We start from the raw sequence: 26,561 nt of genomic DNA, 5'->3' as shown, positions 1-26,561 counted from the left end.
GTGTGAGAAAGTGTGCCTGTGTATACATTTGGATGGTTGGACACAGTTTTGCAAGGGTGGTCATGTGCGGCTGTACATGTGTTTGCATGTAGGTAGGTATGGGTGTATTTTTGAGAGTGTGAGTGCCCAAAGGGACTGGGTGCCTTTTTCTGTTCAGGTTTCAGAGTAACAGCCGTGTTAGTCTGTATTCGCAAAAAGAAAAGGAGGACTTGTGGCACCTTAGAGACGAACCAATTTATTTGAGCATAAGCTTTCGTGAGCTACAGCATCCGATGAAGTGAGCTGTAGCTCACGAAAGCTTATGCTCAAATAAATTGGTTCGTCTCTAAGGTGCCACAAGTCCTCCTTTTCTTTTTCTGTTCAGTTTCCCTTGCCAAGGTCTAACCAGGGTCATTTGGTGAGCGCTAGAATCCAGGAATAAGCTTGAGGCTTGAGTTCTTCCTACCCTAAGTTGTAATGTAGGGAGGTCTGAGAAATGCCCTCGGCTTCAAACTCCTGCCACTGGTGGGGGGCTGGATGAAGTGACCGCCTGAGGTCCCTGCCAACCCTACAATTCTATGCTTCTGTTCTAACTTGAATCTATACAAGGTCCCCATAATCACTGTGCTCCTGCAAATTGCCCACCTCTCCAGGATATCACCTCTGATAGCCCCCTCCCCACACACACACAGCCGAAGCAGAGCTTCTCCAGACTCAGCATTCGCTCCAGATTCCCTGAAACCCAATGTTGGGTCTAGATGAGCGCCCCAGGAATTCATCCTCCCATTCACCAGGCCTCCCTGGGAGCTATGGAATGTCCTCTCCATGCCTGTCTGCAGAGGTTTAACAGGTTGGTATCTCCTCCAGGAGGGTTGCTTCTCGGTGTGTGGGATAATGGGCTCCATGCAGGGATTGTCAGACAGAGGTATTCTTCTCCTCACCGCTAATGGAAGCTGATGAGTTGGGTAGAGCATGAGCAGCCTGGAGGATTTTTAAAGCGTTAGAGTAGAGTAGCCCTGTTAAATCAGGCCAGATGGTCACATTAGCTCTGTACGGGAGCTATGAGGCTCCCTGTCCATCACCCGCTCGCCGGCCTGGCCCAGTCTCCCAGTTTTTCTCTGCAAGCCTTTGACAGCTGCTCTTGGGGAAATAGAGAAACGCAGCCCGCCCCTCCTTTTCATTATCAATAAATGCGCTCATTGTCTTCTAAAGCAATTTCATAGCCGGTGCACAAACACGGAGCCATCAAAGGAGCCTTTCACCGGGCTGCTGCGAGAGACAATGGGAAGCAGATACACCTTCATCCACAAAGAGCCGCATTTCCATTTCGATAACAAATGTCTCTGCCCCCGCGTCGTACACCCTGTGCCTTGTTGTGTGTGTGTGTGTGTTTCTTTCCCCCTCCCCTGCCGAGGAGAGGAACCCACCAAGCAGAATGGTGCACACAATAGCATTTACCCTTCCCTCTTCTTGCCAGGCGCCGCGCTGACAGATCTGATAGGCCCGGGCACCGCCGCTTACTTTTCATCCTAAATAGGGGAGAAAAACAGGCTTTATTTCCCTCCCTATCCGTTATCTCCTTCTTGCTTGTTCTCATTACAATGCACCCGCCAGGACAGAGATGTGGGAGCTGCCAAAGGACCCGCTGTGCCTTTTGTCTTTCCCCCAGGCACTTGCAGCTCCCACTGACTTCAGCTTCTCTTGGCTTCTGCCGGCGCTGAACTTTGGCCCAGCGAGCTTGTTCTTTCAAAGAAGAAACAGGTGCTCAGATACTGCAGCGACGATAGCTATATAAGTGCCTTGACAGACAGACAGAGAGGTATGTAGGGCAGTTATTAGATGGAGCTGCCTTTTCTAAATCTCTTTTGTGTGTTTCCTTTCTGTTAATATCCTACTAACCCTGGGCGCTCCACATCAGTAGATCTCAAAGCAGATTGTAAAGGTGAGGGAGACCTTATGATCCTCATTTCACAGAAGGGGAAACTGAGGCACTGAGATGTGAAGATGGCCTGATTTTCAGAGGGGCTACACGTCGGTCAATGGGAGTTGTGCAAGCTCAGCACCTCTAAACATCAGGCCCCACAAATGTCACCTTGTTAGGAATGTAGGGAATGGCAGACTGCATCAGACCAGGAAGCTATCTAGGGCAGTGTCCTGTCACTGGAAGTGGCCACTAGCAGGTGCATCAGAGGAAGGACAAGGTCTCTGCAATAGGCAGATAAGGGATAACTTTCCTCCTCCCCCATTAGTTAGAGTTTGGCTTGGGCCATGTAGCAGGAGGGTTTATATCCCTTCCAAAAGTTCTTGTTTAATGTATTTGTTTAATATCTACTGTGATAACTCTGCATGGGTTCATTAGCTATATTAATGTCTGATCCTTTTGGGATCTCGTTAAGCTCTTGGCCTCAGTGATAGCTTGTGGCAGTGAGTTCCACAGGCCAACCACACACTGGTTAGCAAACTGAGCCCATTTGATCTGGAGTCCGAGAGACACAATGGGGATGGGGCTGTTTTGCACAGCATCACTTTCCAGAGAACCATTGCAAGCTCCAAAAGGAAAAAAAATCACATGGAAGAACCTCCCTGGTTGGTTGGCAGCTTCTCTGGCTGTCAGAACGGCAACAGGGGCCGCAGAACAATGTGCTGGTGTTCCATTGTGAGCTGTTCCCAGCTGAGCCCTTCTGAAAGGAAAACGCACTGGAGAATGAGTCCAAGGGGTGTGGGGGGCCCAGTTTGCAACTGTCAGGTTTGCTCGCATGCCCCTTGCATCACAGAGACTGGCTATGATAGCCGTCGCCTCAGCCTCTCTGGCTGGGGTCATGGAGTGGGAGGTGGAAATGGAGAGCCCCCCATCCTGTCCCTCTGGTCCCCTCTCTCCCTCTCCTTAGATGGAGGACTGATGGCACCTGTGCTCTCACAGCCGATGGTTTGTGACAACAGCAGCGAGAAAGGAAAGTCCGATCGGCCCATTCTTGTAGCTGCAGAGGGATCATGGGGAACTCAGCTTTGCCTGTCACTGAATGACCTACTGCCCAGCAAAGCGTCAAAGGAATACTTTAACCCCCATCAGCCTTTCTTCATGAGGGGAACCCATGGGAGCTTGGGAGCCAGGGATGCTGACCCCCCAGTATCAGAGTCATCACAGGAGCTGTACAGCAGAAAGGCAGAGGGAAAGAAGCAGAGAGTCAGACAAGCAAGCTGAGCTTTCGATGCCATTTTAACACAGGCTGGTCATGGCAGCACTAGGTTATCTCCTGCAGGCCCCGTACTGGGAGGGAACCCTGCATCCAGAGTTCAACCAAAGTCCTCAGCTCCCCAGGCTGGGAGAGGGGATAAACCAAGCAGGATCTTTTATTTCCTCATGGCTGGTGAATATCTGGGGGGAAGGGAGTCGGGAGTTATGGCCCTATGAGCAGTTACCCCGCTCCATGCAGAATGTTCCCAAGAGCACATCACCTTGGGCTCACCTCGCCGGTAACACAATCGTGCCCTCCTGAGACCTCCTTGACACAGGGGCAGGAGATCCCCCCCACTTCTCCAAGAAGTAATGGAGAGGACCACACACATGTCCCCACTGCTGGTCCCCAAGAGACTGATGGGCTCTGCCCCACGCAGCTTGTTTACAACCATTATCTCTGCTGCTGACACTTCTCTTTCTGTCAAAGTTTCCAGCCTCAGCAGAGGTGCCATTCCCTTATCCGTTTCAGCTGGAGAGGATCAACAGATGGCTCCTTTCACTGCAGCACCCCTCAGTGATACAACGTAGTGCAGAGAGAGAATCGGGGAGGATAGTGGAGGGGAATATGAAAGAAAGCAAGCAAGAAAGCATAGGATGGAAGGAATGAGAGATACAGGATTAGGAGCGTTTGGAGGAGAAAAGGGAACATTCAAAAGGAAAGGGATGGGGGTTAGAAGGCAGAAGGGAATGAAGGAATAAAGTAGGATGAAGGAGTAGAGGAGACTTGAGAGAGGGGAAGGATGAAGGGGCTTGGCACATGACAGACTGTGCATCAGGAATCCAAGATCAAAATGCCATCTAAATTAGGGTGTTGTAGGTCACTGAACAGAAATTTCACAATGACTGAGTCACTAACAAAGGTTAAAATGTGGAACAAAGGCAAATAACAACAAAATCCGGAGTCAGTGACCATAAACTCGGTGCAGAAAAGAGGGTGACGCAGAGAAGTCTGGAAAGCAGAAGAAATCATTGTCTGCAATCAGTGTTCAGTGGGCCAGATTGAAAACGAAATGTACTTTCCTGCGCCGGCGTCCCAAATGCAAAGACAGAAGAGAAGTTGTTTTGACAATGTCTTCCGATAAAATTAATACACTGAAAGCAGTCAATGGAAAGGAGATAGCAACATCAGGCCAGGAACAGATACAAACCAAGCTGGGATATGTAATGCTGGTGCTAAGGAGAATCGGACACAAATTTTTCAGGGAAACATTTTTTTCATTGGAAAATGCTGATTTCTCAAAACCAGACCTGTGGGGAAGGTCACTTTCGAGCAAATTTCTGTTTGGAAACATTGTTCTGAAGAAACAGTTTGAAATTGTCAGCATGCCCCCTTTTGGCCCTGTCTAAGCAGAAAATTCAAGTTTGTTTCATGGTGAAACAAATTTTCATTTTGAAGTTTAGGGTCATATAGTAAAAAAAAATTAAAAATTAAAAATGGTCAAAATTAAAAATAAAAATAAAATCTATATGACCTGAAATTAAAAAGAAACAAATGCCAACACAAACCATCTCAATGGACCCCAACTGAATTCTTCTTCAGCTTGTTGGCTTGTGGGCAATTTTGAAATTTTGACTTTTCATCCTGATTCGGGGCAGGAAAAATGTCCAAAATTTCTAAAATCACTCTCCTTACAGTGCGTATGATAACACCCATTTTTTCATGTTCTGTGTGTATATAAATCTCCTCACTGTATTTTCCACTGAATGCATCCGATGAAGTGAGCTCTAGCTCACGAAAGCTTATGCTCAAATAAATTGGTTAGTCTCTAAGGTGCCACAAGTACTCCTTTTCTTTTTGTAAAATTTTCCTGGGATTGGAAAACCATTTCTCCCTTGTCCTTCCCTTTGCTCTGGTGCTGAGCACCATCTGTTCCCATTGAAATCAGCAGCAGTCTGGGACATTCAGCATCTCTCAAGAACACACAGGATCAGACTCTATGGGCTTGAGTCTTTCTTACTGTTATCATTGAGTCTGGTGCAAAGTACGTGCAGAACATTATCATTCTGACCAGATAGTATTTTACACCCATTCGGTGTTCCAGATAATGACAACGTCAGATGCAGGTAAGGGAAAGCAGGGACTGGTTCTCCATCATTTATTCGGCTTCTTAGATGGGATCCGAGATTTCAAACACCTGCAAAATCCAGGGGTGTTTTGTCCATTTGGTTCAGGCCCCATCTCCTATGAGACCTGACACCATAGCAGGGAATTCAGCCAATAGAGAAACTTAGTTGGAAGGATGAGAGTTGGGAGAAGAGCTTCCAAGCCTGGGTTTGCTGTGCAGGCTGCCGATGAAGGTAAAGCTATTTATTCATAAGCCAGGTGGAGCTCAGGCTGCCGCAGAACAAATATAATCTCCCCGGTCTCCATTTGGGGTCTCTGCCCAACTTCCAAACACCCCCCTTAGTGTAAATGAAGCTCTGGTGCCAGTCTGGGTACATGCTCGGTCCCCATTACACGGTGATTCTGGGTCCTTCTAGGGTCACATCTTCTAAAGGCCAGTTAAGGATGGATCTGACCTGAGCCCCCAGTAACATGGGGTCCATTACAGTACTTTAATTCCACTTAAGCCCTTCAGGACAGCCCTGCAGCAGGACTAGGATCCTGCAGGTCCCACAGGACTCACAGCCATAATAGCTCCTTTGATGGAGCTCAAAATAATCTGCACTTTTAATTCATTAAATCGGGTGTTTCTATTCCCAGTTTATAGAGTGGGAAACTGAGGCACGGGGCAGTGACAAGACTAGCCCAAACTCACATGACAGAGCTAAGAACAGAGCCCAGGTGTCAGTCTTAGGCTTCAGGCACCCTTTTTTGCCGCAGTGAACATTCTCTAGATGCCCTTTTGGTAGCTATGGCAGCAAATTTGATACCTCCCAGTCTACATGGCCAGTTCAGTGCCACTCATGCTGAGGAGGTCAGCAACATCCATCCTGGCTATGCCCCTTCGCGCTGGAGAATGGGGTCAGTATTTCTGCATTAGCTGGATTCCTCAGTCGCTTACCAGCTCTTTGGACCTGATTTTTGTCTCCCTGCTGCTGCTGTGACTCAGGTATGACACCTCTGAGAGGCAGGATGGCTCAGTGGTTACAGCATTAGTTTAGCATTTGGGAGACCTGGGATAAATGCCCAGCTCTGCCACCAATATCCTTTGTGGCCATGGGCCAGTCACTTAATCTCTCTCAGTTCAGTCTCCAAGCTCATTTGTTTTCCTTGAACCCTCTGCAGTGGTGGCCAACAAATGAGAAAATTAGTCTCCCAAGTTTGGGAGCATCTGCCGTTGTGGTTCAGATCAGCCCAGGAATACAAAGTGCATGTCTGGATTGAGGTCTGAATTGCTCCCCGGTTCAATGGGCCAGTTGGCCCAGATATGCAGGTTTCAAGCTCATCTCTAGATCTAATAGGTCGTGCTTCCATCGGATGAAAGGCTGGTCTTGAGGTTAAGGGCCTAGGACTCAGGAGATCTAGGCCCAATTCCTGCCTGTGCCCTAGGCTCCCTGGGGCAAGTCACCTAATTTCTCTGGCCTCAGTGCCCATCTCTGAACTGGTGATGGTGATACCGCTCCCTTTGTCTTGTCTAGTCAGGCTCTGAGCTCATCAGGACAGGGCCTGTGTGTAGGCAGCACCCAGCACAATGGGGTCTCCAGTGCTACCGTCATACAGAGAATATATTGTTCCTAAGAAGAAGTCATTTGCCAAAGGAGCTTAACTTTTTCTCTCCTGGCCTGGCAGAAGGATGGGGATTGCCCAGGAGAGGCAGTGAGTTCAACACTGAGCGTCCGTGTCTGGAAAAGTGCAGTTTTTCCAGGTAATCGAGGGGGCCTGGCATTCCAGCCCCCTACATCCACACGAGCTAAACCAGCACTCAGGCAGGTGGTATTGGGCTCACTCTAGTGCCGTGGGGACAGGGGTTGAGGGATTGCAGCCCAGGAGCCCAACCCGGCCTCCTCCCCAAACTACCAATCCTATCCATATGAATTATTATTATGAACCATCCATTATTAACAAGGGAGCCTGGGGGTTCATAGAGGCTTTTATAGAGCTGCAAATCCTGGCTGCTCCAGCAGAGAGAGAGATATAGCTAGCACATGTCCTGTGGAGTTGTTTGCAGAGGTTTCCATGGGATTACCATCAAAGGAAGATGGGGGAGTCTGCAGGTACGAGTTCCTCAGGAAGAACACAAGAGCCCACCTTTAATCTCTAAGACCCTCTGTGCTTCCATTTGGCTTGTCAGTGGTTTCTTTTCTCCCTAGTGGAGACAGGTGGCAGGGTGAGGAGAGAGGCAGCTTTGAGAGCATTAACAGCTTTGTTTTGTCCTGGCTCTTTCTACTCATAAAGGAGAGGAAGGAACTGACAGGGGGAAATACCCTACAGCCATCAAGGCCCAGTTCCGGAACAGATGTGCTGGAACACCGGCTTTTGCCTCCTACTTCTGTACAGAGGAGCCACGGGGGTCAATAACCAGCGACTGAGGCTGCGGAGACTCTTTTCTTATTCGGGAACATATTGGGTCCCACCATTACGCAAGAGTTCAGGGAGTGCTGCATACACACGCGCGCACACACACGCATGCCCACACACATACAGCGGCATGGCCACATGCTCACTGTTGCAAACACACTGACCTTGAGGAAGGATGGTCTGGTGGCTAGAGCAATGGACTAGAAGTCAGGGATCTTGAGAATCTCCTCCCACCTCAGACGGAGAGCAATATCTAGTGGCTAGTGCTCTATTCTCTGTCACTGATCTATGTGGCCTTGGGCAAATTGCTTTACTTTCCCATGCCTCAGTTTCCCTATGTGGCAGGTGTGGGGTGCACTGCTGGCCAGGTAGGTTGGGCAGCTGAGCTATATGGTGGCAGGTTGCCTTTGCTGGCTCTGTAGGATGGGCAGGTGAGATACTGGCCAGTAGGTTATCTGGGTGAGCAAGCACTTGCTCTAGGCTGGCAGGCAGGAGTGGCTAGGCCAGGCAGATTTCACTGGTCAATATGCATGATGAGAGAATGGGGGCAGGGAAGGAAGGAAGGAAGGAAGAAAAGACACAGCACACTATATACTTGTGATAAACAGACCCTCACCCTCAGGCGTGAGATGAAGCCTGCTCTGTCTAATGCAACAGTTATTATTCCAAACCACACATGAAAGGTAATTTTGAAATTGCACTTTCCATTGCCACCTCGGCTGCCGCAATCAAAGCTGCAAAAATCGACAAGGCGGATAGCTACAAGAGGTGTCTAAAAATAAGGCAGGTCAAATGGGAAAGCAAACGAGCAGAGATGACAAGGGACAGACAGCCCCAGTACACACACCATGCTGAGGAGACAGTGTTCTCACACTGTGAGGGAAGCAGGGGGATGTATATTTGCCTGGTCTCCCGGGCCTCGAGTCTGGGGAGCTACTTGAGGACTGTTTCCCACATGTCTTTATCGTCTCATCATCTGAGGGATGGATAGGTATATTCAAATCCTAAATAAGAGGCAGGAGCAAATTAGTCTTTCTTCTTCAGTGAGAGAACAATTTCTGGATCCTGCTAATCCTGCCTTGATCATCTGAGCACCATAAAACACTAGACAGTTCCCTCTGCACAAATGTCAACATTTATTAAATCCTTAGCATGAACAACTGGATTTCTTCTTCTTCTTCTTCCCCACTCCTCCCCTTAACCCTATTTTACAGTGACCTGATGAGAAGAGACAGTTTAAAAGCCACGGCTCGATTATTATTAGATGGAGAACCTGGAAATTCTTTGGGCAGAGGCAGAGACCTGGAATAGACCAACCCCACCAGCGCATGCTAAAATCACAGGCTTTTCTATTCAGGGTGTGCTTCTGAGCCTATCCATGGGTCTGTTCCTTTTCTTTACAATGTGTATCACTGCCAGGCACAGTTATACCACTGCGAGCCCTGGCCTTTGCAACAATAACTCTCCTGTCCCATGCTATTTATCTGTCTATCCTCCTAGATCTTAATTTACTGATCTATGTATCTATCTATGTATCTATCTATCTATCCATCCATCCATCCCCATTCACACCCTCTATCCATCCACCTCTTTCTGCATATCATCTCTCTCCCCATACATTCTCTCGATCACAAGGCATGCTATGTGTCTGTGTGTGTTTCTCTCTTATGCCTGCTGCCGGCAGCACTGCCTTTGTACCCTGCTGTACAGTGCAAACACAGTACAACTCCCACAGTGTAGCTCTGACTCAGCAAGCAGTTCTGTGGTAAATATATATTTTTTAAAATGCTGCCTATGTGCCTGGGTTCTCCCCAGACGGGACAGGGAAAGTCAGAAGATCAGGTTCCCCCGCCAGTTGTTTCCATACGGAGCACATCTGGATTTTCCTCTGAAAGCCATTCCGCCCAGCAGGCACACAACTGAGCCGATAGTCCAATATCTGAACATCTTGAAATGGGTGAGCAGGGAAGGATTTAACCAAGATCCTATCAAAGCCGGAGTCAGAGAAACACTCAGGCCTGCATCTCATGAACTGGAGTTAGGTGAGTGTGAAGATGAGTTAAGGGCGACTGGATATTTGCTCTGTACTGAAGGAGATAGACTGAAGCTAAACTTTAAGCAGGGAAGGGGAGGGGAAAAAAGTGTTTTTATGTGGAGCTGGGAATAAAAGCAAACATGGACGAAAGGAAGGCTAGCTCTATTGATGGACCCACAGGCACTCTTCTTCCCATCTTGATAGGAGGCTTGAGCTGGCCCGGTCTATACAAGTCGGAAAGGTGCCACAGAGGCTGTTGGCTAGACCGCCTCGATCATGTGAAGCCAGTACAACGACTTGTTGGTACCAGACAAATGGGGCCCTGCAAACCCAAGACTCTCCCTAGCGTTTTACCAGTGCTGGGTGGTTAGACTCAAGTGCATCTCAACTGGTGCCATTGTCACCTGCGTTCTCTCCCAGTTTGCACTGGGAGCCACAAGCATTGCAGTTGTCCAGGTTCAGCTTGTCCTCCTGACCCCACGCCACGATGCAGAGCCACCCATTTAAAAATTACCCAAGAGTCACAGCTCTCAGAAACCTGAGCACTGTGGGAAAGATACTTAAAGAAGTCCCAGAATGCACCAGTCCAGCCCAGCCACGTTTGTAAGGTGCACTGGGTGCTGATGAGAAACAGCACGGCTGTGTGGCTGTGCAGAACGATTACAAGCAAAGGAGACAGCTCCAGCCATTGGCTGGAATCCAGGCTCCATGGCACTAGGTAATGTATAGACTCAGTAAGGGATAGTCCCTGCCCCGAAGAGCGCACAGTCTGAATAGATGAGTCAGCTATTATCTCCATGTAACAGATGGAGAATCAAGGCACAGGGAGACTAAGTGACATGTCCAAGGTCACACAGGAAATCTGTGGCAGAGCAGTGAATCGAACTCCTGAGTCCTTAGCTTTAACCACAAAACCCTCCTTCCTCGTCTCCTGCAGCGCCTGTCCCTGCAACAGACACTCTGCTGTGTGCGGATGCAGTCGCTGTGACCCCAGGCCGAGCATCTTGTAGACACAGTGCTGGGTATCTGAAAGGGAGCCGGCTGGCGAGAGATTTGGCCAGATGGTGTGCGAGATTAGAGGAATTTGGTTTTCTGAATGCAACAGAAACCTGGATGATCTAATATTGCTCCAGATGTGTGATCCACAGGGTGGGTTGGTTTGTTTGTTTTTTGCCAGGGACAGAGCCACGGTTGACTCCTTCCTGGAAAGAATTCTCTTTGCTTGGGGGCGGGGGGGGGGAGTACGTGAGAAGGCATAGCATGCAGCTGGTTTGCCACTCCTCAATGGGCTTGTGCTACAACTCACTGGAGAAACTTCCCACAGAGCTCTCCCGCCCCTGCAGCATGGCCCCATTTGGGCTGCGAAGATTAAATCAATGCCTCGATTACAGGGATTATTATTGTAAGTAGGTTAAACCACCATTAACAATGCCAGCTACCCGAAGCAAAAATGCTTCTGCTGGGAGACTGGCAATGAAAGCCAGATATTCCCCCTGCCCTCCGCACTGTGACAAACTCTGTGACCTTAGGCAGATGTCCCTTGGCTCATTTCTCAAACAGACTAAAGAGCCTTATAAATAACTACTATTATTCAAAGACTTCCTATCTCTCGCTCACTCTGGGCCAGGTTCTGATGCCTCTGCTCATGGTGACCAGCAGCATACTGTGTGAGTGTTAAATCCATGGCAGTATTCACAGAGTAAGGGTGACACAATCTGGTCCTCCCTCTACAGCAGAGGTGGGCAAACTACGGCCCGCGGGACCATCCTGCCCGGCCCCTGAGCTCCGGGCTGGGGAGGCTAGCCCCCGGCCCCTGCCCTGCTGTCCTCCCTCCCTTGCAGCTACACCGTCAAGCGCCCACCCACCTCCCAGGCTTTCCAATAAGCCTGTCCTGCCTCTCTGAGTGGCATGGTAAGGGTGCGGGGGGGGGGGGGAGAGGGGTTCGATAAGGGGCAGGAGGTCCCAGGGGGCAGTCAGGGGACAGGGGGCTGTTGGATGGGGTGGAGGTTCACAGACAGGGAGCGGGAGGGAGGTCCCGGGGGGTCCCAGGAAGGGGGGGACAGGGAGCAGGGGGGATTGGATGGGGGTGGGGTCCTGGGGGGGCAGTTAGGGAAGGGGGTCCGGGGAGGGGGCGGTCGGGGACAAGGAGTGGGGGGAGGTTGGATGTGTCGGGGGGCCTGTCAGGGGGCGGGGGTGTGGATAGGGGTCGGGGCAGTCAGGGGACAGGGAAAAGGGGGGGTTGGATAGGGGGTGGGGTCCCGGGGGGGCGGTTAGGAGCGGGGGGTCCCAGGATGGGGCGGTCAGGGGACAAGGAGCAGGGGGGGTTGGATGGGTCTGGGATTCTGAGGGGGGCAGTCAGGGGCAGGAAGAGGGAGGGGGCGGATAGGGGATGGGGGCCAGGCTGTTTGTGGAGGCACAGCCTTCTCTACCTGGCCCTCCATACCCTTTTGCAACCCCAATGTGGCCCTCAGGCCAAAAAGTTTGCCCACCCTTGATCTACAGAGAGTAAGACATCTGCAGTCAGGCAGGTTTATAATGCGTCACAACATAGCTAATTGGAACTTTATGGTGACAGCTGGGACAGAACTGCTTCCAAAGCTCTGAGCTAACCTGCCACTAGACCTAAAGGAGAATCACCATTAGGGAGTATCAGTATAGGTCCTATGACACCCTGATGAGCAGTTCTGACGCCATCCAGTAGAGCGGATAGCTCACTGTAATACAGTTACATATAATAAGATGGCCCACAGAGATTAGGCCCCCAGATACAGATTAGGTTTGTGCTGGGTGCAAATTGGAGGCTGGATCAAAATGTGGAGGCAGGTTCATATTCGATGGAGCTGAAATCTCATGAGCAGTTCTCATGTGATCTTGTCCCATCCCAGGGCAGACGTTTTGTGAGATCAGCTGTTCCTGAAAGACTGTCCATCACCTCATGCAGAAATCTCTTGGCTTCTCTGCTGAGATTTGGGCCATATCAGAACGAGAGCCAGAAACAGCCCATTTTTGGTTTGGGGTCCAACCCCAAAACAAGACGACAGAGACGGTTTTAGGTCCGGGGAACTGACTCTAAACAATGCCCAAAATTGCAAGGGGTTCTGATTTTGGCCTCCCTCTCTGATAATATCCCCCGAGGATAGACCGACCCTGCCCACTGCAGGAGCAGAGGACTGGGGGTGTACACGTGAACTATATAAGCAGGAGAGAGACGTGGCGTGCAAGGGAGCCCAATTATCGACTAATGAGATACTACTGTGTGGCTGTGAGATACTGCAGCCACATGAAGTATCTTTGGGGGAACATATTGTGTTAAGTCAGTGTGTGTATCGCTGTGGGCCAGGGGGTTGGAAGAATGACTGTGTTCGGCTCCATGGGAGAGGGTTGTCACAGCTCTGGATTAAGGTGAGTCACTCAGGTTGTAAACACCTCTGGAGAGGTACCAGCCCCAGGGGAGGCTTGCAGGTACCGGTTCAGTTGGGCTGTGGGGGCTCAGCACTTGTGAAATCCGGGGCTCTAGCTCTTTCTCTTTTTCACTCCCAGGACCTGCCTGTGCTCACCCCTGTGCAGGAGTGTACCAGTGAGTGTCCCAGTGTACTTGCACTCCCTTGCTGAGCACGGGCAGAGTCTTTCAGGATCAAGGGCTCTGTGCGTTCATGCGTGCATGCGTGTGTGTTCAGGAAACTGAAGCAAAAAAAAACCAGAATCAGTGGAGTGTTGTCAACAGTGATTGAGCACAAAAATCTATATCCGAGCGGGACTGCAGCCAGACCTGTTAGCTACTTACATAGAAACATAGAATATCAGGGTTGGAAGGGACCTCAGGAGGTCATCTAGTCCAACCCCCTGCTCAAAGCAGGACCAATCCCCAATATTTGCCCCTGATCACTAAATGGCCCCCTCAGGGATTGAACTCACAACCCTGGGTTTAGCAGGCCAATGCTCAAACCACTGAGCTATCCCTCCCCCCGTTGGGTGAGACAATCCAAATCGTGATCCGGAACACTTGCTGTGATCCGTCCTGACAGGTATTGTTCAGCGGATGTTGTTGAGTGATGCTACTGGGATCGGCACGGGGTCGGGTCCGGTTTCTGTCCCTGCCATCTCAAAATGGCCATTGTTCTCAGGGTCTGCAAGCCTTCCAGAGAGGAAGCCTCTGGACAATAGGATGCTTTGGAGGTGGCTAATTAAAAAAGGCAGCTCAAAAGGAGAAGCTTGTTTCATTCATCCTCTTCCAAGACTGTCTTGATTAAGAGGGCTCAAAATAATCCACTGCTGCAGAGGCTGCTAGAGAAAGGGGACCCACCCCTTGAGGGACCATACACCCATCTATTGCAGCCCCAACAGGCCTACCACAGGTGGAAATGGGTTTCTCTTTTTGCAATGCACCCCTTTCGGCCCCAGCATGCAGCTGGCTGCTTGCCGGCTTGGTTCTGGCCCGGCCGCTGGTGTCAGAGCACCTGGATATCCCCATCAAAGCCCTTCTGACATGAAACAGAATCTGTGCGTGCAGCAAGGTACCTGGGCGAGCCGCTGCCCGCGCTGTACCACAGCTCAGGCTAAGCTGGGAGAATTAGCTGTGGTTCGATAAGACCTGTTCTCTGTTAATACGTTACTGAGCTGGAAGGCTAATTATGCCCATCTACATCCTTGCACGTTAATGCTGACATGCAGCTCCAGTGAGCCTCATCTGCCATTGCCCCCCCCCCCTTCGGAGCAGAGGCCCTATGTAGCGTTTGAATCAGAGCTGCAGTGCTGAGGCACCTCGCGCTCAAGTGGGTGGGAAGGGGATGAGTTCTTGGTGGGAAGATTTATCCCGGAAAGGTGTTAAGGGTCTGGTGTCCTGGGCAGGGGCAAAAGGCGGTGGGAGGATGTTGAGCTTGAGGCTACGTCTCTGCGGCTGGTTTATGGTGGGTTTCACCCTAACTAGCTGTTTGCACATGAAAATGTTTCATGTGATTAGGCAGGTAACGGCCCCGTAGAGCTGCACGTCTATATTTTACGCAGTAAACGGAAGCCCTGAAGCCAATCTCCCTGACACACACTTCTGATTTACACCCTGAGCCAGGCAGATAATTACATTTCAGTTTGATATATAAAAGGCAGCATGGGAAGCTTATGAAGAATTAGCACAGCTTTCTGCAATACCTGCTAAGTCAGAAGCGTCTGGTTAATCATTATTTTGCAGCAATCAAACAAACATTGACATAAAGAGGGACTAACCAGCCTGATCTCTGGAGGAAACACGGCTTGGCAGGAGAGCTCATGCCAATCTGAGGAGTTCAGGGGAGGACACTCGCTACTTGATCTCGGTTTCCATTTCCTAAGAAGCCTGCGTCACTCGTTTAAAAAAAAATCTGCTAAACTTCTGAGAGACGTGGGTGGCCAAGAAATTTGGAGGTGGGTCAGAGGGGCTGGCGAGTTACTGGGAGAGGATCAGGGGCCTGGACAAGTGGATTCACTTGGGAGGAAGATCTAGATGCAGTCAGAAGGTGAGGAAGGGCCAGAATCCCCCTGGGGAAATTCAACAAGTGAGACTATGTTCATTGGGGACTGTGCTGGGAGGAAGACTATGCTGATGGGTCTTGGCCCTGTTCCCCCGTTAAGCCCCCCACTAGGAGGACCACTGCTTTCTTGAGTTCAGTCATTGGTGCCTGCCCCCTCCTTTGCCATCCTTACCGTTATCTGGGATGAAGGAGGATTTCTGTACCAGTCAGTCATAACAGAGGCACATTTTGGAGAAGGCCAAGGTGAAAGAGTCATGGAGCCCGTAAGCCCTGCCTGAGCCCAGGGGCCTGGGTAGATCTCCACATCAGAGAGCAGGTCCATGGCTGGAGAGAGGTGAGAACATTCAAAGTCAAAGCTGGATTCTCCTTGTTCTCCTGCCCAATGGGTAGCTGTGGGGGCAGGCTAGAATTCATTGGTGGAGCGAATCCAAGCGAGGAGTGAATTTAAGTACAGAGGAGAGTGGTCTGCCCAGCTAGGTCTGGGTCCATTAGCAGAGCTGGGAAATCCCAAGGACTGAACAAGCACCTGAGCAAAATCAGGCCCTGTGAGCCTAGGAGCTCCAGGTCCATCCAAGCAGAGAAGAGAATCAGGGAGGCGCAGTGCATTACATTGACCATTGCTGACTGTCTCGGGCCAGGGGGAGGATACAGAGCACTTCATCTCCTAGTGGTTCGTAGCCCTTCAGCCTTGGCAGCCGCTGCAATTCATCACTTAAAGCAAAGGAATATGTATTAGAAACGACAGGCAGATTACACTCCGGGTACAGCCGGGCCTTCTTCATTTGGGTCTGGAATTGGTTTGAGGCTGCAGGGGACCTTGACAGTGATAGATAGTTGGTGCAGCGGACATTGCTGCCTTGCACTCTTGTCCTGGCAAGCAGCAGGGGCTTTTCATTATCATCATTTTATTAACCTCTCGGTGACAAGAGACCTCCGCTGTCATGTTGCATTTTGAGTCCTGGAAACCTGGATTGAGTGGCCAGCATGAGCAGATGGCTCCTCTAGGCTGTTTCCCCTTTCAGGGGAGCCTCCAGGGCGGCAGGGGAAACTGGTGGGAAATAAGAGATGTAGGAAGAGACATCAGCCCCCAGGAAGATGGTGGGAGAGGTTGAATAAGGAAAGCATCAGTTGATAGTAGAAGCTGAACTGCTGCTGGGCCTGCTGTTGAATTGAGTTCACCTCCTCCAGCGCCCTCTAAGAAGAATGCCACGTCAGCTCCCACAAGCCACAGGAGCGCGTCCCATCTGGCCCTGTGCCCCAGGGATGGTGTATCAAGGCATGGGCGGGGCTTATGCACAAGGGGGAGGGGCCTACGCATAAGGAGGTGTGGTGACTGGATGAGCATGTGTCTCAGGGGACAGCGGTGCTGAGAGAGAGGTGTGTGGGGGGGAAAGCTGAGTGCGTGTTGGGGGGTTGAGTGGGGTGAGGGTGGGAGTGAAGAGGAAGTAGCAGCTTATGTCTGAGATATAGGGAAAGAGATGTGGAGGCGGAGAGAAGCTGGGTGTTGGGGGGAAGCGTGGAAGGTGTGTGTATGTTAGAGTGAATAAATGAAGGCAAGATGCCAGTGTGGCCATGAGACTACAGGTGTTTTAGGGGTACTCACACAGAGTGCATGCACTGGAGTGTGGGTGTTATAAGTACACACACACACACACACACACACTTAGCTTGTTTTTCTATCTTTCTGAAACAGGCTTTAAGGGCTTAGTGTTGCAATAGCCGACTGGAGTTTCAGCTGAGTTTTGGTCACCATTGAACGAGTGTTAAAGTCTCAGCGCGGTTATTTTAAAATAAAGTAAGAATAATAATGATCTATTTGCGTATACTGACCACGCGCTTTGGTCTAATGCATCTCAATCAGAATTGTTAGCCTGATCAACCAGACACCTCTGTGTGGAACATCAGGGCAAATAACATGTCATGTCTGCGGGGCACCAACAGAAACGCACAAAGGGTTGGGACTGGAGCAGCAGGGCCTGCTCCAGGTCTTGACTGAGGTTCACACTCAGAGCTGTGCATGGGAGCCGAAGGTGAGAAGCTAGGACTGGAGCTGCCTGGAAGCGGCAGTTCTGAATTGCAGACTATTGGCACAGGGAAGGGAAGCTTACCCATGAGCCGCCTGTGCTCTGCCTGCCTCTCCCAACATTGACTGGCCTCTTACGTTCCTGAGAAATGGCAAAATAATCAGCATGATTTAAAAAAAAAATTAATTACTTTTCACAAACTTTTCTGTGCATCGCTTGGACTTTGCCTCTTTAAAAGTCTCTGAGCCCCGTGAAAGTCAGCTCCGCACAATGCACTTTACATACTAATGGCATCTAATTCCCTGTCCGATAAAAGCAGAAGGGAAGATAAAAAGGCCTGCAGGCAAATAGGATTAATCGGGTGTCAGAGGTGCCTAATTAGAAAGAATGATGGACTGGAATGCAATGCACAGGAGGCAGGAGGCAGGCCAAGCTGTTCCTAACAGTATCTTCTGTGTATTTAGATGCTTCCACTGTACCCAATGCAAATGCCTGAACATCAACAAGTCACCTCTCTCCTGCTCTGTCCCTTCACCTGGAGAGTTCTGAAGCTTGGTGTGCCTAGCGCCATTTGTCATGGTGACAGGGAGAAGATGTAATCCATCCAGCTGCTGGTTGCATCCTGAAAAATCAATGCATCAAAGATCTGCCTTTCTTTCCTTCTCTATTTTCTTCCATTCTTTCTAACCTCTTATTCTTATTCAGGGAAACCTGACTGCCACCTCTGAACACCTGGGACTGAGCCTGCCAACGTTCCCCATCTTTCCTTATCTCTGAGTCCCCGTGGCAGCCTATGCAGAGACATCACGTTGAACTAACTCTCTGGCCTCCTTCAGGGGCTGAGAGTTGGAATTGCCATTAGACTTTCTCCATTATTGATTGGCCCCATATTTAAGGAAGGCTCCTTGGGTGGCAGGGGGAGGGGAGAGACAGCTTGCCTTGGTGGACTAGTGATAGGAGGAAGAAGCAGTCACCTATAGGTTACTAGTCCCAGTCTGGACCAGCTCAGTCATGGCTGAAAGTCACAATGGATGATGGCTACTTTGGTGGCTTCTACTGAAATAGGTCTGGGACCCTCAGCTGAGGAGAGGTGTGTACTTGACACAAACCAGTGCCTCCTTTTTGACACTCTTAGTCAAGAGGCAAATGACTGAGTGGGTCTAGGGAACTAGCTCCTGGTCGATATTGAGACATATTGGTTGGGGACAGCTTGGGGGTAGCTTGTGCTGTGGATTAAGAGGATTCCAGGTGATCCATCCAGCACCTTTCACCAGTGTCTACTTCTCTTAAGTATACCTGGTCCCTTTTTAACACCTGTAGAATATATGTGTGACTTTTGTGCAAGCCCTGTGTGACGCGGGACAACACAGGTGCCACATGTGAAATACCGGCGCCCCAAATGAGCACACAGCCCACTTCCCTGTGTGGGTGTGTGGTGTATGTTGCATTGGAGGTTTCCATGAAGTAAGGGGCTGGAGAGGATTTTGTTATTATAAGGTGGGGTTTCCAATCTCCTGCCCTACTTGGGACCTACGAGCACAAGAATGGGACTAATTTCGTTTCACCGAAAGCATTCAGTGAATCCCTTTCACCATGCAAAATCCATTGCATCCTTCTCATTAATCCCCCCAAGTACAGATACTTACTCCAGGCCTAATCCTCCTCTGCTATTGTGTCTCTCCACTGCAGCCTCTCTTCATCAGCTTAACAAATTCCTGCCATTTCAACAGAGGATCCAAAGCCGAACACGCTGGGCATTAGAGTGAACCCAAATCTCAGGGGCTGCTATGCCTTCTTCCCAGGCAGCCTCAGTCCCAGGGCCAGGCAGGGCCGAGGTCTGTGGCAGGATGGGAGGACGAGGTCACCTGTGACATGAAAAAATTGCTTCCCCGCGAGCATGTGTCAGGTAAGACAAAACACATTGCGCTGAGGCCAAATTAAAATTGATCTTGGCTTTGTTTGGTTTTTAGCCTGGGGTGGACTCTAGTTCAGGTTGGGAGACTATCTCCGGCTTTGAAGGTGGCAATAATGTCCTTGAATCCAATTAAGGACCTTGCCAAAGGGTTTTGTTTGTGAGGCTCTGCCCGTCGCTGCTGGCGGAACCCCATCCGCCAATTTGAAACAGGCCCTCTCTGCCCATGGTTACTGAAGACCAAAGTAAGCACTGGGCTGACAACATACCGCCCTCTGCAGCTTTCTCTGAGCCCTTTTCAATTCGTTAGAATGACAACAATTGCAAGAAGAAAAGGAGTACTTGTGGCACCTTAGAGACTAACCAATATATTTGAGCATAAGTTTTCGTGAGCTACAGCTCACTTAAATTGGTCAGTCTCTAAGGTGCCACAAGTCCTCCTTTTCTTTTTGCGAATACAGACTAACACGGCTGTTACTCTGAAACCTAACAATTGCAAGGGAGAGTTGCACTTGAGAAAATTCCTCCAAAGACTTTGTTTCAAATTCTGATACTTTCCCCCCAGTTAGTTTCTCTTTCCTTATCGTTAGAGCAGCTGGGACTGGGAGTTAGGACTTCTGGGTTCTATTCCTGAGTCTAGGAGACGGTGCCGTCAAGAGCAGGTAAGTGGAAGTCAGGACTCCTGGGTTCTAATTCCCATTTCTGCCACTGACTCAAGGTGAGAATTCAGCATCAAATCCCTGAACCTTTCTGTCCATCCATCTGTAAAATGGGGAAATAATATTTGCTTTGTGATCTCCAAACAAAAGGCTGAAGGACTGGTATATTGACATTCCTCTCTCCAACAAATTGCATGGTGTTTGTTTTCACCCATGTCTTTAAAATAAAAAGAGTCTGACAACTATTTCCTAAATTTACCCCATGAAATAATTTTGGGTCCCTACTGGACCCGACCATTGCTCTCCACATCCAGTGTCCTATTTGCAGAGGCAAATATCTGATGTGTTAGGGGATCAATAAGTTCATACCCTGGAGCTTGAAATTTGATGACCATTCTCTCAACATGAACACTCCCAATATTAGCAGTGCTTGTATAATGTACCTAGCCCCTACAAGATTTAATCTGATGACTTGTAAATTCCAGGGGCTCATATTGATCAGAGGGTTTCCATTTTTAAGTCACATTTCCCATGTAAATGTTTCATTTGCTCCTGAAATGACTTTGATCTACACTGAATTTTTTTAAATCTCGTTTTATTGTATTAGGCGCTCGTAATCCTGTTTTATGTCCTGGTGTCTCTTCAATAGGCCAAACCCCTTGTACACATTTGTTTTGCAGCATGGCATTTACACAGTGCTATGGCTCCACAAGGGTTCTTCTGAAAGACAGATTCACAGTGGAAATTAAACACAAAAGATTAAATGCTCTTGGGGAGCTACGAGCGGCTGCGTGGCTTTATTTAATTTTTAAGACTATTTGGATGAACACAGCATTTTCCCCCCTTTGATTCTGTCTTTAGAAAACTCCTCAGAGCGGCCTCCAGGCAGATGCAAATATATTTGTCTTTATTATAAAAGGGAGGAGGGGAAAAAAAAAAAAGCAAAACCAAACCAACAACAAATCCCCTGATGTTAGCACCAGCGCAAATGTCAGAGACAGGAGGACTGTTTCTCATTCACAAAAATGTAATCGAAGTGTGCTGGCACATCAAATACGCCAGGAAGCTGCGTTCTCGGCAGAAGCTGGAAGTGCTCACCCTCCCGTAAGCACCCAGCCTGGAGCAATGTCCTTTTCAGAATGCAGCGGCATATGTATAACTGGTGATGCCCATAAAATATTGTGGAGCTGACTTGAAATGGATGGCAGACGTGCATGGCTGTGCGTGAGGGGTGTGTTTCTAGGGACTGATTGCATAAGCAGGAAGAGATATGTGTGTGTGTGTGTGTGGAAAGGCATACAGTAGATTAGGAGAATATGTGTTGGAGGAGATGTGTATAGTGGGCAAGGTGTGTGTGCATGTGTTTGTGTGTATAGCAGTGTGCTGTAAACAAACAATTCCTGTCTTAATCCGCAACAGAACACGTAGGCCCTGAGACCATATCCAAACTAATCCTTCCTGGGATCTGGCTTTACCGGTGCCTCCAGAACAATAACACATCACAAAAGCCTGGCCTACCATCCCTCCCTTGGCTGTGCCTAGGGCTTTCCTGCAGGACTCCTTCTGTCCTAGCCCCCTAATTTCCTCTCAGGAGAGGGCCACTCACACCTCCCTTGTATCCAGTCTGGATTTAATGAAGCACAACTCATCAGCCAGACTGCCACAGCTCTAACCCCTGCTGACTGGGTGGTCAACAGACGATCCCCCTCTCCCTGTTACATATGCATGTAAAGGTGTATGCATGGATGCTGGGAAGGGGGGAAGGTGTGTTTTAACCCCCCCCAATCCAATGCTTCTGAGCACTTTATTAAAATGCAAACCACAAAGCTGGTTTAGGAGACATAAGACACAGGCTCAGCATGATCAAACCTGCCTCTGTGTAACACTTCAATCTTTCCTTCCTACAGATCTTTCAAAACAAGGTGCAGCTAACAAGACAATCATGTCCTGAGACAGCTAAAGCAGCCACCAGCGCAGTCTGTGAATAAAGCGTTTGACACTGACTGTAACATTTAAAGAGAAATCTCTCTCCAATCCACTAGCACTAGCCACTGGCAGTGAAATCTTGATGGAAGTCTCCTGGTTCATTCCTGTCATTACAACTTGCTTGTTTCCACTGTGTATGTGTCTACGGCTTCCAGAGTTATGGATGTTATTAAGTTTGGATATTTTTATGGACTCACCCACTTACAGTGTACAAGCAAAATAACCCTTTGTTCTAATTTAGTTTTTTTCTTTCCCTACATCCCATCAAGCAATTGCTAATAAAGGACCAAATAAATGCATTCAGATTGAGCCATAATGGAGAGAAATGCAGTGTCCAATGAACGGATCATTTGCACCCCAAGACTGTAAAGATGAATTATGGTGATACCCCTTCAAAGTCCTTTTAGTTTAAAATATTTCTCCTCGGGAAGAAACAAAAAAAAAAAGCGTAGCATATGGATTTCACCGGGAAGGATCTGAACATGCACGAAACAGAACTGTCACAGCCAAAATTGCTTCATATATCATAGACCAACACCAGGCAGATAATGGCAAACCAGTTCTGATCAGGGAGTGATTATTATTGCTGATTCCAAGTGTGATGCACAGAGCAGACAGGCTTACAGCTTGATTTTCTTAAATTGGGCTGACCTTGCAGCGTTGAGATTCACAATGGGTTTGCGTTGACCGGTAAAATAAGGTGCCAACATGATGGAGAAGTTATAAAAGAAGTCAATCATCTCTCTTCTCTCTCTTGCTTTTCTTTTTCAAATGAGAGTGTCTCTTTTCATGTCTTTGTTGAAGGTGTGCATGGTAGCAACCTGTCTTCCTGTCTAATACTGTCGGCTTTCAATTTACCCCAAAATTACCCTGCCCCAATGGAAATGTGTGGTCAGATGAGTTATCAGAACTCAGGCATTGGCAGAAATGGGAAGTGGAGTGGGGGAATTATGACTGGATCATTTATTTTAATGCCAGTCTGTTCTTCCCTGGATAATCTGATGTGATATTCAAACGTCAGCAGTTTTCTGTAATGTGCCTTTTTTTAAATTTGTGTCGCTAATGCAGGAAGAAAAGTTATTAATACAGAACCCAAAAGCAGCCTGATGCAAATGACTCAGGAGCGGCATGAGCCGGGGGGTGGAGGGGATGAATTACTGAATGCTGCGCGAGGCTGGTTAGTGCTGTCTGCACTGGGCGGGAGCCCGTCACGTGTGAAAGTCTGATGACGATTTCCATACTGACACAGGAAAGAAAGAGCAATGTAATCAAATAAGAGAGCACCTGGTCTTGGGGAAACAACCACTCAGCAGGGACTCAGAAGATCTGGATTGAAGTCCTGGTTTTGGCATAAACTCCTTGTGTGACCTGGCCGGGATGCTGGGACAATTTGAATAATGGGGGTGCTGAGAGCCATTGAACCAAACTGTAAACTCTGCATATGATGGAAACCACTTCAAGTCAGGGGATGCCGCAGCACCCCCAGTTCCAGCACCTATGTCTTGGGCAAGTTATTTAATGTGTCTGTCTCAATATCCTGTCTGTACAGTGGGGTAATAATTCTTCCTTTCTTCCAACTTTTGTCGCTTGTAAACTCTTTAAGGTGGGACAGCCTCCCACTAGGTACAGTACCTGCCACTAGGAGGCCACTAGATGTTATTTTAATACAAATTAACAACAAATGCTATGGCTGGAGATTGCTAAACTCTGAACATTACAACAACGTGTTGACATTTCAAACTGGTGGTGCCGGCAGAGACAGGATACTGAGCTAGATGGACCACTGGTCTGATCTTGTCTGGAGATTGCTATGTGCCTATGACAAGCATCTCATTCTTAAAGAACAAAGTCCTGTCCTGGAAGAGCTGACATCCCAAAGGTAAAGTAAGTTTCAAGGCAGCGCAGCCTGATGGAACGTGATTCAACTCTACCCACCGACACACCCAACGTTTATCTTTGGGATGCTTTGTGAAGAGAGCAAAAATCAGATTTCAACCTTCTTTGGGAGTTCATGTGCAAGCAGCACGTGATACTGATGGGCTGCCACTGTATCTCTTTGCATCCCCGTGGAATATAGCTGCATTCAGGACCTGATCCTCCACCCGCCTCAGGGTAAATCCAGAGTTGTTCAGTTGAAGTCCATGCATGGGTGTAAATGAGGGGGGAACAAGGCCCAGTGTGATCTGTGGTGGTGGTTTGGATTCTAGCCAGTAGTTTATGGATGCGCTCTAATTCGGTATCTCTGCCGAAGATGCAAAGTGAGGCAATCTTACACATGCAGTGTAGTGATATCACAGGGCCGAAAAACAGCAGCTCCCTGCGGGGAGGCATGGCCAGTGTAAGCACCTCAGGCCCGATCCCCGCTCTGTCTCCAAGCAGGAATGAAAGGTTGTGGAGATAATTATATTTTGTCCCTGGTGCTGATGGACAACTCCTTCCCAGACTATGCTTTATCCTGGGCAACACATGGTGCTGATGGACAGCTCTCAGCCTGCTAGGCAGTCGGCTACAGCAACAGTGCTCTCTGCATCCTCTTCTTGGGGGTGGAGAGGTGAGGTCCTAAGCTGAGCTGGCCTGGACAGTTCTTCATAGCAGCACTGTGGTCCCCAGAGTGCATTTTGTAGGAAGTCTGGCAGTGGGGTAGATATTCCCATAGAGGTATGAATGCAGCATGTATCCGGACAGTGCCTAGGAGCTGAAACTTTTAGGAACAAGAGCTAAGGACTTGCATTAAGAGATAAGGTGGCCTGGCTGTTGGACGGGCCATGGAATTCTCTTCCATGAGAAATTCCAGGGTTTCCAGAGAGAAAGAGCGAGTCGGGTGTATTTGACCCATCACAGTCTAAGAAGAAGACATTTAACTTTAATCATGGCTATTAAAAGGTTAGCTAATTGCTGGAAAGGGCAGGAAGGAGAAATTCTGACAGATACTGTGGAGTCTGAGGCCAGGAAAGTGCCATTGATACACAGGATAGACAAAGGAGACATTACTAAGGAAGAGTGAGCAGTGGAAAGATTTATTTTGCATTTAAAAGCAAACCCAGGTAACTCCACACACACTCTTCTCCATCAGTCTGGGTTCAGCCAGTGTATCCTGTCTCTACTTCTTAGCCATGGGTCAGTGAGCCTTGCATATTGAAATCAATACAATCTTTCTTTTTAAGTTTCACAGTGCTAACGTAATACCAGTAGGTTCCTGTTTTCCTGCATTCTTAGAGCAAGGGGATATTATGTCAAGAAGTTCAGGAACACTACCTTCTATCAAAATCCTCTCAGGGAAGGAATTGGATCTGTAATTATCTTCCCAAACACTGGATATCATCACTGCCAATGAATCGAGACTTCCTTCATTTTTGGTGGAGGGACAAACTGGTTTCACATCAGCGGCCTGCTTCCATCCCTGCTTACATATGTTCTATTGCATTTTAACAACACTACCTTCAATGGCAGGATCTGAGACTTACCCCGGTATGAGCAAGAGGAAAATGAGACCCCTTAGACCAGGCTTTCATATGATCACAAGGCCATATTTTCCAGGACTCAGCACCCTCAAGGGGATCAATGTTCTCAAAAGGTCTCCGATCCCATTGAAATGGCCAGATTTTCTAACATGCTCAGCACACACCAGATCTGGTCAGATTTTCCAAAACTGGTCTCAGTGGGAGCTGAGCCATTCTGAAAATCCGGCAGGTGCTGAGCACCATTGTAAATCTTGGCCTATGTGTCAGCCTTGCTCTTGTTCATCTCACCTGCCGATCAGCCACGCGGATGATTTGGAAGAAGGCTCGCTCGTTTCAACCCTGTGTGCTGCAGAACAGAGGGATCACAGGGTAATGGGGTTTTGAACTTTTCAGCACTTGTGTGGATCTAGCCTGCAGTCAGAAGTGAATGACCAGAAAGTCGTTAGCAGATGCAATATAATTTGATGACATCCATTAAATAAGTTGATGGACTCAGCCTGGTTCGAGAGGGCAAGTATCCATGTTAGGAAAACACCAGCACAACCAGTGCTAACAGGAAGTCTCCTCAGAGAAGTTAAGGGCTGAATGGACTAAGAGGGTTGAACTAAGGAAGGTCCCTTAAGCTCAGGGTCATGTTACACAGTACGCTATCATTCCCCTTGCTAATTTTGTACTCATATACGGAGAACTTCAGTCTCCACTGCTTTTAATCTGACATTCCTTTCGCACACATTAAAAAAAAGGCATCAAAATGGAATCAACTCTTTATAAAGGTTCAAGGTTTTTTGAGACACCAGTTTGCTGGGGCCGAGCAAGCAACTCACTGAGACTCTTGAGGGAGAAGTGCAAGCGAGTGAGCAAAATAATCCTGGGCACATGCATTCTTTGTCGCAGAGACAAGTCAAATTGTACTTCCCAAGCCTTCAAGAGAGAGAATTCACGTTCCTCCGTGATTGTTCATGTGAATCCCGGCTCCTCGCGAAGATGTTCTGTGTCATTCATATAAATTTGTCTCGCGTATGCTTTTTCCTTGTGAAGCACAAAGAGAGACACAACCCCCAAGATCTGTCACAATTTGTTATTGAGTTTGTAATAAGTAATTGTGGGAATGATTATAATATTGCCAACTGGATTTCAGTTGTCCCCACACACGCAGACAGGCAAGCTAAAATAAGCAGTGACAGGGAAATGTTCTTGTTTGCACACAGATACTTTAATAACTAGCAATTTCAGGATAGGAAAAATAGGAGAAAAAATCAGTTGAAGGACAAAAAAGCCACACATATTAAATTCAGTGGGGA

At 48.6% G+C, this 26,561-nt stretch overlaps 2 long non-coding RNA genes across 9 annotated transcripts; one reads left to right on the top strand and one right to left on the bottom strand.

The window, feature by feature from the left end:
- Positions 1-354: 354 nt before the first annotated feature.
- Positions 355-14,997, bottom strand: LOC122463566. Its single transcript, XR_006287042.1, has 3 exons — positions 14,935-14,997; positions 8,527-8,683; positions 355-1,508 (listed from the first exon to the last, which is right to left on the bottom strand). It is a non-coding gene; the product is annotated as an uncharacterized LOC122463566 (long non-coding RNA).
- Positions 13,028-22,540, top strand: LOC119564021. 8 transcript variants are annotated; one of them, XR_006287038.1, is made up of 4 exons: positions 15,114-15,203; positions 16,912-17,013; positions 18,932-19,148; positions 21,721-22,540. It is a non-coding gene; the product is annotated as an uncharacterized LOC119564021 (long non-coding RNA). The 8 variants fall into 8 exon arrangements; XR_006287040.1 differs by lacking the exon at positions 15,114-15,203 and adding an exon at positions 15,210-15,552 and having other exon boundaries at positions 16,912-16,997; XR_006287039.1 differs by lacking the exon at positions 15,114-15,203 and adding an exon at positions 15,210-15,552.
- Positions 22,541-26,561: the final 4,021 nt, after the last annotated feature.

The sequence above is a fragment of the Chelonia mydas genome, chromosome 22, assembly GCF_015237465.2.
Source record: "Chelonia mydas isolate rCheMyd1 chromosome 22, rCheMyd1.pri.v2, whole genome shotgun sequence".
Lineage (NCBI taxonomy): Eukaryota > Metazoa > Chordata > Testudines > Cheloniidae > Chelonia > Chelonia mydas.
The sequence above is the reverse complement of the archived record's forward strand: the minus strand, read 5'-3'. Positions and strand labels throughout refer to the sequence as shown.